The sequence below is a fragment of the Paroedura picta genome, chromosome 6, assembly GCF_049243985.1.
Source record: "Paroedura picta isolate Pp20150507F chromosome 6, Ppicta_v3.0, whole genome shotgun sequence".
Classification (NCBI taxonomy): domain Eukaryota; kingdom Metazoa; phylum Chordata; class Lepidosauria; order Squamata; family Gekkonidae; genus Paroedura; species Paroedura picta.
This window is the reverse complement of record NC_135374.1, coordinates 81,733,363-81,746,361: the sequence shown is the minus strand read 5'-3', so window position 1 is coordinate 81,746,361 and position 12,999 is coordinate 81,733,363. Positions and strand designations below refer to the sequence as shown.

Below are 12,999 nucleotides of genomic sequence, written 5' to 3'. Positions count from 1 at the left end.
TGTGTTTGCCTTTGGGTATTCATGGCAATATCTAAAGTAATACTCTCTTGGCTGAGGCTGCCTGACTATTTATTCAGGCAATGAAAAGATTGCTCAATGAAGAAGACTGGGAATCTACATATCCAGCAGGGATTTCAAAGGGATAGAAAGAAAACATTTGCAAATAGTGACAGTCAAAATAATTTAAATTGTTCTAGCCACTCTGGGTCCAGTTTAGGGGGGAGGGGAGGCTGAATAGGAGATGTAATATAGGTCTATAAAACTATGAATGGTGTAGAAAGTAGTTAGGAAGAAAAATAATCCATTTATCATAATATTAGAAGTTGAAACCACAGAAGGAAAGAAAAAAGGGAGTATTTCTTTACACAGCACATAATTTATGTTTTGCAACAAGATGAGTTCCCTTTCAAAGGGAATAAGAACTGTTCATGGAGGATAAACATATCAACAGCCATTTTTCTGAAGAGCTAATAAAATATCTGTTGAGAAGCCATGTCTATTTAATGTCACACAACCAATGAGGTAATGCTATCCCCTTGATGCCTTGTTTGTGGTCCTGTGTGTGGTTTGTGGATAGAACCATAAATAGTTAAATAGGCACAAATCATACACATCAGTCATAAACATATGCAGCATTTTAATAAAATCATACAGTTTAGTGTCTATCTTACATAGTCCTCGCTGAATGGCTGTTAATCTTTTTGGTAGGCATTCAGAAAATTCAGTGCTGATTGAACACCTGATCATCTCACATCGGATCATTGCAACTGGACATGGTAAAATGAACTGTCAGACATACTACACCCCAAATTTACAGCATTCCTTATTAACACAATTATCTGAATTAATGTGAGAGGTTGCTATGTCATTGAAATAAAGGTAAGTTTTTTTTTCAATACAACAAGCTAGATTACTAATAGCAGAGAATTCTTAAGGGACAGCAAAAAAAAAACACATAACCAATGTACAGTGATAAGTATCAATTACAATCATTTCATAAAGCCAAGTAGAAATTTTGCCTTGCAGGGGAATACCACCCACAGCACAAATGACACGGACTCTCAACCAGTTTATTAACGTAAGCATTGGCATGGGGAATAAATCCTGCCATCTTGTGACCCCATAGTCACAAGGCAGCCCACCATTTTCACCAGCAGGAATGTACCAGAACCTCTGGCTCCATGCCCCAAATTTCTGTGCCCCCAATGTCCTGCTGGGTATCTGGGAGGTGGCCCTAGAAGGGACCCGTTGAGGCATGAACCCCTGTCAGGACCCCCTTGCCACACGGAAGTGCGGTCTTGTCATCCACACTCCACTCCATGAGTGGAGAACAGATCGACACCACATCCACACAGCCTCTTATGGAGGCCCCCTCAAAAGCAGGGCAGCACGCAGGCCTGCCCCACTCACAAAGGGATCTTCCCCATGCCATTTTCCTGCAAGGTGTGACTAGAAATGTTTCATCAATGGTATCTTGTACAATGCACAAAGAGACAACCAAATAACATCATAACATCTGTATTACTCATATGGTTTTCCATTCTTACAGTGAAACAGTTAGAACATAAATAACTCAACCCAAAATCTCCTGCAACAAGCTACGACAGTACAGCTAATCCCCCAATCATTCCCTTGCACTAGGGAGGGTGGGAGGGTTTTCTCGGTCGACACCAAGAGGAAAAGAGGCACGAGCCTCCACTCTACCCCCTCAATAAAGGACGGGGATGGAGAGGAAGCCAATTACCTCTCTGCAATGAGCGGCACGTGCACCGCTCACAAGACATGTCTAGCCATCCAGGACATGCTGGTCCTGAGCAGCCTGACGTCCTCGTGCTGCGGGCTTCCACCAGGTGTGGGGGCAGGATGGAAAATGTCCTTGACCTGTTTGAAGCCTCTTTGGAGACAGGGACCATCAATTGAAGAAGAAGAAGAGTTGGTTCTTATATGCCTCTTTTCCCTACCCGAAGGAGGCTCAAAGCAGCTTACAGTCGCCTTCCCATTCCTCTCCCCACAACAGACACCATGTGGGGTGGGTGAGGCTGAGAGAGCGCTGATATCACTGCCCGGTCAGAACAGTTTTATCAGTGCCGAGCCGAGCCCAAGGTCACCCAGCTGACTGCATGTGGGGGAGTACAGAATCGAACCCGGCATGCCAGATTAGAAGTCCGCAATCCTAACCACTACACCAAACTGGAAAAAATGACTGCCACAGGAGGTTAGTCAAGTACCCCCCAGAGAGAGAGATGCAAACACACAATCACACAGAAAAGACCACCAAGGGGAGAAGGGAGGATAAAATACACATACACATAGGACTGTGGAACTTGCAAGAATTCTGAGCTCTGAAAGTTTTCATTGATCTGAAGGATAGAAAGCAATATGTATTACAATGCATTATAAGTATACTCATCATATAATTCATGTTATTATTTATGAATGAACATCTACAGGACATGTTGTGACTGTTCTCACTGGTACTAAGTACCGGTTTGGGGGGGGGACTTCCCCAAATCCTTGAGAGGGGGGTTGGTGGAAATTGATAGAATGCTAACAGCACTTTTTATTTCCTTAAAAATGAAAAGTGTGTTTGTGTGTGTTTGTATAGACACAAACAAACATATATTTCATTTACCACATTTGTTATTTTATTGTACTCCTTTTCTTTACAATAGAACATTACAGCTCATAACAATAAAATAAATAACTTTAAGTACACTTCACATTATATTTGTACTTGTTGCACTTTAAGGAATTGCATCTTGCTGTAAAGAAGGAAAAAACAAAACAACACATGGCAAAGCTGCACCATTCCATTCGTTTTTTTTTCTCGGTTATCTGTTTCTCTTTGCTCTAATATATTCCATATCATCGAAAGTACATTTTAATGGATCATGTCGGCATAAGCAAACAATTGCATTCACTTTGTTCTAGCAACACTAGACCTGACAAGAATGATCCTTCACAATGTACTCAATAGAAAATAGCCTAAGCAGAAGAGACGCAGCTGGCTATTATGCTGAGTTGCTGAATACTTCAAATAAATGAATATCCCCATACAAATCGGTATTCCTTATTCCTTGAAAAAGAATTACACAAATTAATGCTTTTTTGCAAATGTTTGGGGTTGTATAGGAGATGTGTTTGTTTATTCTCATGTTGAAGTCAACAGCTTGATGAGGAAGGAGCAGCTGTCATGGGAAAGAAAGAAATGAAGCCCTCACCAGTAGCTGAGATTAAATGGACCCCAATCTTTATTTTTTAATTGATTTAAACTTTCCTTTTTGAGCCCAAAGGTCCCACAAAGCATGCCACAGATCAGGAAACATGCAATTAAATAGGGGCTTCTTCCATCTCTTGATCTGAGAATTACCATTGCTCTAGCAGGGCCATATTCCCAATTCTTATCAGGCCATTGTAGCAGTTCCTATCACTGTGAACCCATAAACTCTGGGTTTCCTTTGGTCTAGGATGTCAGGTCTGTTTGCCATCTTGGGAAGGAGAAGGAGGAGACTATTACAACAGAAAGGAACTATACTAAAGGAATGTGGTGTAACAAACGTGCTATGAAAACTAGGTATGTGCATTTTGGATTGTTCCAGTCGAAATGGGCCTGAAATAGGCTTGTTTTGGGCACAATATGGCACCAAAATAAGAATCACCATTCTTTTCTATGGCTAAAACATGGCTGCCCAAAATGCCTGAAATGCAATTCAGATGTCTCTGAAATAGCACCATTAAAGTAAATGGGAATTTCCCTATTTCCACCTTCTCTGCGGCCCGGGGGGGGGGTGAGTTAGAGGCTCCAAACTTTCAGTGTAACTTCAGGACCCTCTTATCTAAAGGCCCCAAGGTTCAAGAAGATTGGACCAGGGCATCCTAGGGACACCCTAAGAGGCTGTCTGCAATCTGGCTCCATGGTATCCAATACAGCAAGACTAAAACAGATAGTCCACTTTCCTATCATTGATTTTTTATTTCTATAGCTACCAAGTGAAATAGGTACAAAGCAGAACTTCACAAAGGAATGAATGAATTCCTGAAAAGGGATGTGGGAGAATCACCTTCTAAAACCCAAAACGTGGACACATAGTCACAGAATTTCCTCAATGCTGATGCAAGCTTATACCTGACAACACCTTTAGGTAGGCTTATAGACCTATAGATTTCCAAAAGCTACTGGAGCTTACAGAAGAGTCAAGAAGGCTCTTTCTTGATAGGTAGGTTGCACAGCAACACTGTCTACCTATCCCATCTCTTGGCCCTTTAACACAACAGAGAACACTGTAGTCATATATTCCTTAGCAGCTTATCCACTCCTTTCAGGCAGATGGTAGTTTCCTTTTATTAGCAATAATAACTGGATATGTTTAAGCAATACTTAAAACTAGTAATTGATTCCACTCCTGAACCTTCTTCCAGTACAATAAGCATGAAATCACTGGACCCTCTTCAGCAAAACAGGTAGTGAGGAAGAACATAGGTCCCAGGTGGTTGTGGGGTAATAGCTGTAGAACTGGGGATAAAGACAAGGCTTTCTGCTGAGAAAGAACTTGAGATGAATCATGAACTGGAAACGGTACGTGTATAGCATTAACATGAACAAAAAATGTGCTTACCTGTGAAAGGGAATTATGTACTGCTGAAGGGATGGAGTGGTTCCAGAAAACAGTGGAGTGTAGTGAGAAGCTTGGAATCTAAGGAGAGGACAAGCTCCAGAGTGACATGTCTCCTTCCTTCCTTCCTTCCTTCCTTCCTTCCTTCCTTCCTTCCTTCCTTCCTTCCTTCCTTCCTTCCTGTAATTATTGTTTACAGTACACTACTTAATAGCTTAATACAAAGACATAGTATGGGGAAGGTGGGGGAAGAAGGGTGTTTGCAACAATTTATAAAAATAGACATCTTTAAATAGGACAGGGTCCTATTAAATAAAAGAGTAAGGCCACCTGGGGAGGAGTTAGGGCGGGCCCTGTCCAGGATAAAAACTCAGAGGGCCCAATCAGGAGCCGCAAAGCGGCTCCTGATTGGGCCCTCCAAGTGTCCATCCAGGGTCAAGCAGCCAATGGGGAGGCGCGCAAAGCGCCTTCCTATTGGCCCCTCACCAGGACAGACCAAAATTCCATTCACCCAGCCCAGTCTGGCTGCCAGTCTGCTCCTGACCACCAAAGGGAGAGGAGGTCAGTAGGACTGCCAAGGGGGATGAGAACAGAGGCTGTGCCAGCCCTTTTCACCCCAAGGCTGTCCTAACTGCCATGTCCAACTGCAAATTGCCTCAGAACCCTGACAGAGCTGGCAGGAGGCTGCAGAGTGCTCCCCTTCCCCCCTCCCCTCAGGCCTGCTGGGAAGGAGCCTCTGACAGCCCCTGACTGAGGGGAGGAGGCCTTTCCAAGAGCAACGCAGGGGATACTGAGGGCCTTCCTTTTGAGGGGGGGGGACTTTCCCCTTCTGCCAAACAGTTGGCTGACAGGGAGGCTACAGAAAAGCCCCTTCTCACTTAAAATACTGCTCTGGCCGGGGGTTAGAAACAGCCAAGCCATGTGTCTTTCTTCTTTGCAACTCTCTGCAGATTTGAGGCCACTGCACAGCGTTATTCTGCAGAGGAAGCTGGCTCTTTTGTCTCCTGTTTCATCTGCACAACAACCCTGTGCAGTAGGCCTCAAGTCTTTCAATTCAACAACAACCTGTGTGGGAAGCCTTAAATGTTTCTTCTCTACCACAACCCTGTCCAAAGTAGCCCTTTCTGCCTGGGGAGCTGACCTTTATACTCTGCAGGTGAGCTGTAATTCCAGGAGCTCTCCAGGCCACACCTGTAGGTTGGCTACCCCTGGTTTGGAAATATTCCTGGAGGTTTGGAGGTGGGACTTCAAAATCATACAATGCCTCAGAGTCCAGCCTTCAAATGCGCCATTTTTGCCTGCAGTTGGTAGGAAATGGTGCAGGAGTGTCCCTCCTGGCCTATGGGTTATGGCCAGCCCTTATCAGCAACTGTTTGTATTCTGGGGTGCAGACAGGCAGACCAGCATCAGTCCTGTGATTCTGGAAAGTGCAGGAAGATCTAAATAAATATTTACAGCCTGAAACTAAATAGAGAACAAGTAAATGTCTGGAGACACATCGTAACTGAAATAGTAACTGGCAAATAACCTTGGCCTGGCAAAAAACTATTAAAAACCTTACTAAGGTCAAGACTGCTGTGCACAGACAGTCTTCCTCTTAGGGTTGCCAGCTTCCCTGTGAGGCTCACTACCCCACCTCCCTCATGGGGAGTCTGCTATGGGGAGAGAAGGGGAAGATGATTGGAAAATGCTTTGAGACACCTGAGGCCTGCTGGGTCACTGCAGCCCATTCCCAGTTCTCTCAAATCTCTCACAACCCTACATACCTCACAGGTTGACTATTATGGAGAGACAAATGGAAAAGGTGTTTGTAAACCGCTTTGAGACTCCTTTGGGTAGTAAGCAATAGGGTACAAAAATCCGTTCTTCTAAGGAGCAACCATGAAAGAAGCATGTGGGCACATAACATTTTACCAACAGTGAAAATATGGGAGACAGAAGGAACAGGGTGGACACCTGTGTAATGTGACTACCCTATGTGTATTAGGGCAGAGGGGCATTTCGGTGAATGTGGCCTAATTCACACAAGAAGGGAAATGACGCAGAACTGGGGGGAATTGGTTGCCATGTAATCTTCCCCTAAGAAGAGTCTCCAGTCTGATTTTCCCTTCACATATCTGAGGACATGGCTCTGGAAAGGTCATCTGTAACCACTATGCCACAATTCCCAAAGGTCAGTCCTCTCCCACAATCAATGAACATTCCACACCACAGGTTCTTGACACCCATATCTCCACACCCATGGCCTCATTTGCCACCATGCCACCACAACCTCCCACACAACACACATGACAACCCCATGCCCTTACAGACTGGACAACTCCTCCCCTTCGTTTTCCCACTGCCAAGCTCTAGTGCCCGTTGTATTCTTGTATTAACTAAATGAAATACCTAAGTAAATCTAAATGAACTAGAATTATGGAAATACATCTAATATTCTGACATCACTTTCCACACTTCTTCATGTCCTAATGTAACCACTGAAAAGTCTCTTAAAGCCATATACAGAAGTTGTTTTTTGAGCTGCTGACAAAAAGGAGGCAAATGATGGGTAAGTTACTTCATCTGTTTTATGTGGACTCCAGTCAACTACCACTATAAATAAGCAAACAAACACACCTATTAACAAATACAGTCAACATTTTCTTTATATAGTTTGATGTTCTTGTTTGGTAAAGATATATAACATTATTCAAAGTGAGAAAAAAGGTATGGCGTTAGCTGACTCACAAGCTCATTATATGTCCTATTATGCAGGCAGCGATTATCTGTAGATGTGCACAGCTGTGCTCCTGATGTAGCTTGCTTTTCAAAATAATGAGCTTCATAAAGCACTGGGGAAAAAAAACTTTCCTTCTAAACAAAGGGCATTCACATTTCTGATTTCAATCCCTCCCCCCCCCAAAAAAATCCAGAGACTGAAAACCATTTAAGATACCAATATTATCTTACTGACACAACTTACAATCAGCTGACTTGAGTTGCCAAAATTAGAACCTATGCTATATTGGCTATGGGGATGCTGCTCATAATAACAGCACTATGCCCACACAAATCCTTGCAGGTCCCTTATCTGTATACATCTGTTATAAAAAAAAAGTCACTCTTTTACCTTTAGCTTTCCTCTCAGACATGATGCCTGCCAGGCAAGCCTAGTGTAGGATAAGGTTTGCTATTGTTACAGCACTGCAGTGCAAGCTGCTTAATGCCAGCCCTGTAGAATCATCCCTTCCCTTCCCAGCCTCTCCAAAAAGGCAAATATTATGGCTAGATCATTTTTAAAAAATTTAAAAAGCTTAGGGTAATTATTATTATCTCAAATAAAAGTTGTAGTTGTGGAAACTAATGATAAGGGAAATTAAATATCATGCTTCATGGAATAAAATGATTACCTCTGGATGTGAGGGAAAACTTTTCCTTCGCAATAACATGTGTGGCGTGTCTGTGAGGGTTTGCCAGCCCTCAGTGGGAAGCATCAGCATAGAGAAAGCACTGCTGAACCCATTAATCATTATTGTTACAGGAATGTGACTTGCTTGTGACTACTGCATCATATAGTCATTATAAGTCACCTATGAACACTGCAGCACATATTTAAAATGCTAAGAAAACAATATTTGCTATTTAAAAATAATAAAATACTTGTTACTAAGATTCTGATTTTTTTTTAAATAATAATCACAGTGTAACCAAATTTACGTTCCACAAAATTGAGCAGTATATATATTTTTCACATTCTTATCCAGGAAGGGAAAGATAAGATGCAGGAGATTTTTATGGCACTTATTTATTCTGTACTGGAACAGAAACTTATCTAATGAGCAGGTAAAAGAGGATTCCTGGGCTGTATCTGAACAAAAGACTATTAAGGGAGGCATTGATTTATGCTGGACAGCAGCAAGATATAAAATTGTGAGTTTATATCAGTTGTAGGACTATGCATTATTTCCTCTAGAGCTGGATATATATGATTGGTGTGATACTCTTTTCAGAATGACTTCCATCTTATCATTAACAGCCTTGCTCTGACCTTGCAAACTGAGGGCTGCAGAAAAGTTAGATCTAAACGTATATGTGGGGATCCTACACAAGATCAAGGGATCAGACTCAACAATCAGCACTGATGATGCGTGAGAAAGCAAAGGATTGCCGATTGCATCTTACCATGTAATGGTGCTTACATTTTCTTGAAGGCCTACAGGAAAACCTTGGTGGTAGTTATAAGGTAGCACAGGGTCACTGATTTCAGATTTTTCACTGTTTTGTTTCTTTGTTTGTTACACTTCCTTACCACCCTCCCTTGCATCTCAGGGCAGTTGACAATGAAATTTATGGCTCACAGTCCACTGTGATGCTGGAGCAGTACAGATAACACAATAACATTTGAATAACATTTGAACACAACAGTATATTTTAAACACAACCCTTTAACAGTCATAAACTGTGCTACTCTACTGTTATCCACTTTGTCTTTTATTTGTTTAGTGGATATACAGGTCTGGAGTTGCCTTATGTTTAGACTCCCAAGTGCTCCATTCCACTTACCACGTTCCTTTTACACTGTGATTGTCTTGTGCAGTATCCAAATGGAATGTGAATGGGCTGAAACGTGCTATCCCTTTTCAGGCTTAAGGAATATCTTAAACACTGGTCATGTAAACCAGCATATTCATAGGTTCAAATTTAAGAGTCCTGGAACCCAGTATGGAAATAATAACAAGAAAGCTACTTTGTATAAACTAGTTCCAGGGCATAAAAGGCATTGCTATTCTCTTTGTTCCTCTTTAACCAATTCCTTAACCAATTCCTCGTTGAAATCCAACAATCCCTTTCTTTTCTGTTTTTTTTAAAGAAATTTGGTGGTCTATTTTAAATTATTTTCCTTTTTAACCAAAGGTGAAATCCAAAGAAAGGAGGAAAAGGAAATGAGATTCTACAAAATATCAGAATGTCATGTATCAGATGCTCAGGAGTAGGCAATGTCTTCCTAAACCTACCTACCATCTTGCTACAAACACCCTATGGTGTATAAAATTAATAATGTCCAAATGGTGCCTAGTGGTGTAATTGAAGATTACAATGAAAAATAAAGAGAAATTCTTTTTTGAAAGAGAAAAGGGAAATTTTTAATAGTGAATTTCAGAAAAAGTTGCTTCAAAAAGTCATTTGCTATGAAAGAAGTAATAATCTACTCAGTAGCACATCATGGTGGAAAGTGGAGTTGGCCCAGAGCTATGGGCCAAGCCCATTGCATTCAGGAATATGAGTGCTAGAGTGGGGGTGAGGGGTAGAAAAACTATATGGATGGCTTCTCCCTCACCCCAGGACCAGGAAAGGCTGCAGGCTGGGAAGGGAACTCACCTGCAGGAGCAGCTCTCAGGCAGCAGGGATCTGCAGCCTCTGAGTTAAATTACTCAAGAACATCACAATAGAATAGAATAGAATAGAATAGAATAGAATAGAATAGAATAGAATAGATCTATCTGTTTCACTGTTGCCCAATTCACACAGCTATTGAACAGTTTTGTGGCTGCCTAGTAGTTGTGGTTTCACGTCATTTCCTTGGTTTTCATTTCTGTGGCTTGTGGTTCTTTTTGCATTTACATTGCTGGAGACAACTTCTCCTCTGTGGGGATTGAGTCAGTCAAGTAAATTACACGGGAGGGTAACTTGAAGAACTTGGCCTCCTGTAAAATTGTCCAAATTTGTGCATGAATGAAATGACACAGATTTAAACGGAACCACATTGTGAGGCCATTACAAAAATCCAATGTTTATTTACAATTGCTGGGTAGTTGAATGATTTGCTCACTATTCATTTGTATGATTGGCTGTCAAGCAGCATATAGTGACAACAGACCTATGGAGGAGTGGGGAAACTATAAGACTCATCTGTCAATGTGAGAATTTGAATGTGTGGAATGCCACTTATTGCACTGTGCTGTCAAAATAGGCAAAAAACAAGCCATCAAAGAAGATTTGTTTACAAACAGTTGAAAAGTGAACAAAAAATTTCTTCCTGTTTGTGTCCAATGGACTTTTAAGCATTCTAGATGTAATTCTACTGTAGTTTTTGACTATTTTGTCTATTTTATTTTAGCTTTTGGTACACAACTAAATCCTTTTTGGGTGATGGAGATGGTAGATTAAGCAAATAAATATACAACTTTTATCAATCAAATTTGATGTATCACTTCAGTGTATTGAACAGAACCCGGACAGTCCACTAATACAGGCAGATAGATAGCCTACCTGCCTGACTAATAGGAAGATTATTCTGTATAGCTCACAGAAGTGGATGTGTGCTGTGATTTCTATCACTACTTCTCTAGCCAGTGGTTAGGAGTGTGGACTTCTAATCTGGCATGCCGGGTTCGATTCTGCACTCCCCCACATGCACCCAGCTGGGTGACTTTGGGCACGGCACTGATAAAACTATTCTGACCGAGCAGTGATGCTCTCTCACCCTCACCCACCTCACAGGGTGTCTGTTGTGGGGAGAGGAAAGGGAAGGCGACTGTACGCTGCTTTGAGCCGGGTAGAGAAAAGCAGCATATAAGAACCAACTCTTTTTCTTCTTCTAGCTACACAATGGTGGTGAATTCTATAAAGAATTCAAGCACTTTGTCCAATATATTCAGATACAGCTGTAGTGGCATATATCAAATGGAAAAAAGTACTTTGGCCCATAATGAGGAAATCATCAAATAGCTTTTGTTGCAGGCCCAAACTCATCCCATTTTGGGGTGTCCTCAGGTTCAGGTTCAGGTCCACTCTTATCGTAACATGACTTAGTTTACCTTAACTTAACATGACTCATGGTGACCTACAGTATTAAAATCTTCCAATGGCAAAATAACATGAAACAAATAGCAACAGGATGCAGTTTTGCTAAAACATATATAATATTATCAGTGCCCCAAAGTCATCTGGCAAGTAAGACTGTACTATAAATCTATGGGTCAAAATTCCTGCCAGAAAAAAAGGATCTTCAGCGTTTTCCTGACAACAGAACATGCCTAATGAAGTTCTTTGAGAAAAGAGTTTCATTATACAAACACCAAATGTAGCTATTAGGACTGAGACAAAGCCAGAATCTGGAAGAGGGCCTCATGGGAAGATGTTAGTGCATATATAGGAGAAAGCAGACGACAATGAAAGGTAAGAAGAATGGGAATTTGACTGCAAGGAACAAGTTTAAGCCTTGATACCTTGGCAGTGAGAGACATATTAAGATTGACTCTACCACCACATTTTTAATATGCTTCAACTGTAAGTTAAATTCAAATAAGACATACCGAAACTACTCAAGAAAATGTTACTCTGACTGCATAAATTAGTGCTTCTCCTGTGAGTTGCATAATAAGAACGGCAGGATGATAAACAGGCAAGAATTCCTTTTAGGAGAAATCTTGTGTACTTCAGCATATTTGCCATGCATAGCAGATGTGCCTCCCTAACCCTGAGTGGCATAATCCTCCTAAGAAATTTCAAGCTCTGCCACTTTCCTTTATGTGAGCTACAAGAGAATGGGCATTGGGCTTGCAGGGGAAGGGAAATAACAACACAGAGACCAATAGTTGGGATTAATCAGGTTAGAACTGCATAGTAGGAATGTGGAAAATCTGGGACATAACTAAGGCTCTGTCTACACCCCACTGCTGTTTTTGCATCCTCATATTGCTCCAATGGAGTCCTTACTGTCTCCCTTATGAGACTTACATCTTGCAAATTATGTAGCATTGAGTTTGACAACACAGCCAATAGTGGTTCCATGGAGCTGTTTGGGGATGCAAAATCAGTTGGAGAGGTATTGTAGCCACTTGTATGTCACTGCAAACAAAAAAGAGACAGTGAGCATCTGAGAGGCACAAAACTCCCATTGTACATGTAATACACAGTTCTTGTGTTGTCCCACAACAAACACAAGGACTTTGTAATGTGTAGATGGAGCTTCAGATGCATGTTGAGTGAGCATTTATAACATCTTCTGAGATGCCTGAGGAAATTGGCTCAGGAATTTTCTTCGGGATCAGATCATGCAACACGTTGCTGATGTTTTCCCAACTCCAGGCTGGTCCTTTTACCATAGCAAAGTATTATCCTCAGTATTCCCACACCAGGCATTTTGGCTACACAGAATCCCAGCCCAACATGATTCATCAGCCTTTGCTAAGGCTTTTGCCTTCCACATCGCTTCATCTAACCTGGTCTAATCACACAGATGAAAAAGAACCCATCCCAAATTCCTGAAAGCCTCTCCAATAAAAATCCCAGATACTTCACCACAGATATTTCCATGCACACACAAGGATTACAAACAACTGTGGAAGCTGTTCCTGTCTTGCCTAGCTTCCCTGTATTTCTTGAGAGCTGAACTGAATGA

The 12,999-nt window shown here is 41.6% G+C and overlaps 1 long non-coding RNA gene across 3 annotated transcripts; it reads right to left on the bottom strand.

Annotated features, from left to right (window-relative positions):
- Positions 1-2,102: 2,102 nt before the first annotated feature.
- Positions 2,103-8,068, bottom strand: LOC143840715 (uncharacterized). Of its 3 annotated transcripts, none has more exons than XR_013232343.1 (4): positions 8,006-8,068; positions 7,057-7,139; positions 4,617-4,753; positions 2,103-2,360 (listed from the first exon to the last, which is right to left on the bottom strand). It is a non-coding gene; the product is annotated as an uncharacterized LOC143840715 (long non-coding RNA). The 3 variants fall into 3 exon arrangements; XR_013232341.1 differs by having other exon boundaries at positions 7,057-7,136; positions 8,006-8,055; XR_013232342.1 differs by lacking the exon at positions 2,103-2,360 and adding an exon at positions 3,786-4,535 and having other exon boundaries at positions 7,057-7,136; positions 8,006-8,055.
- Positions 8,069-12,999: the final 4,931 nt, after the last annotated feature.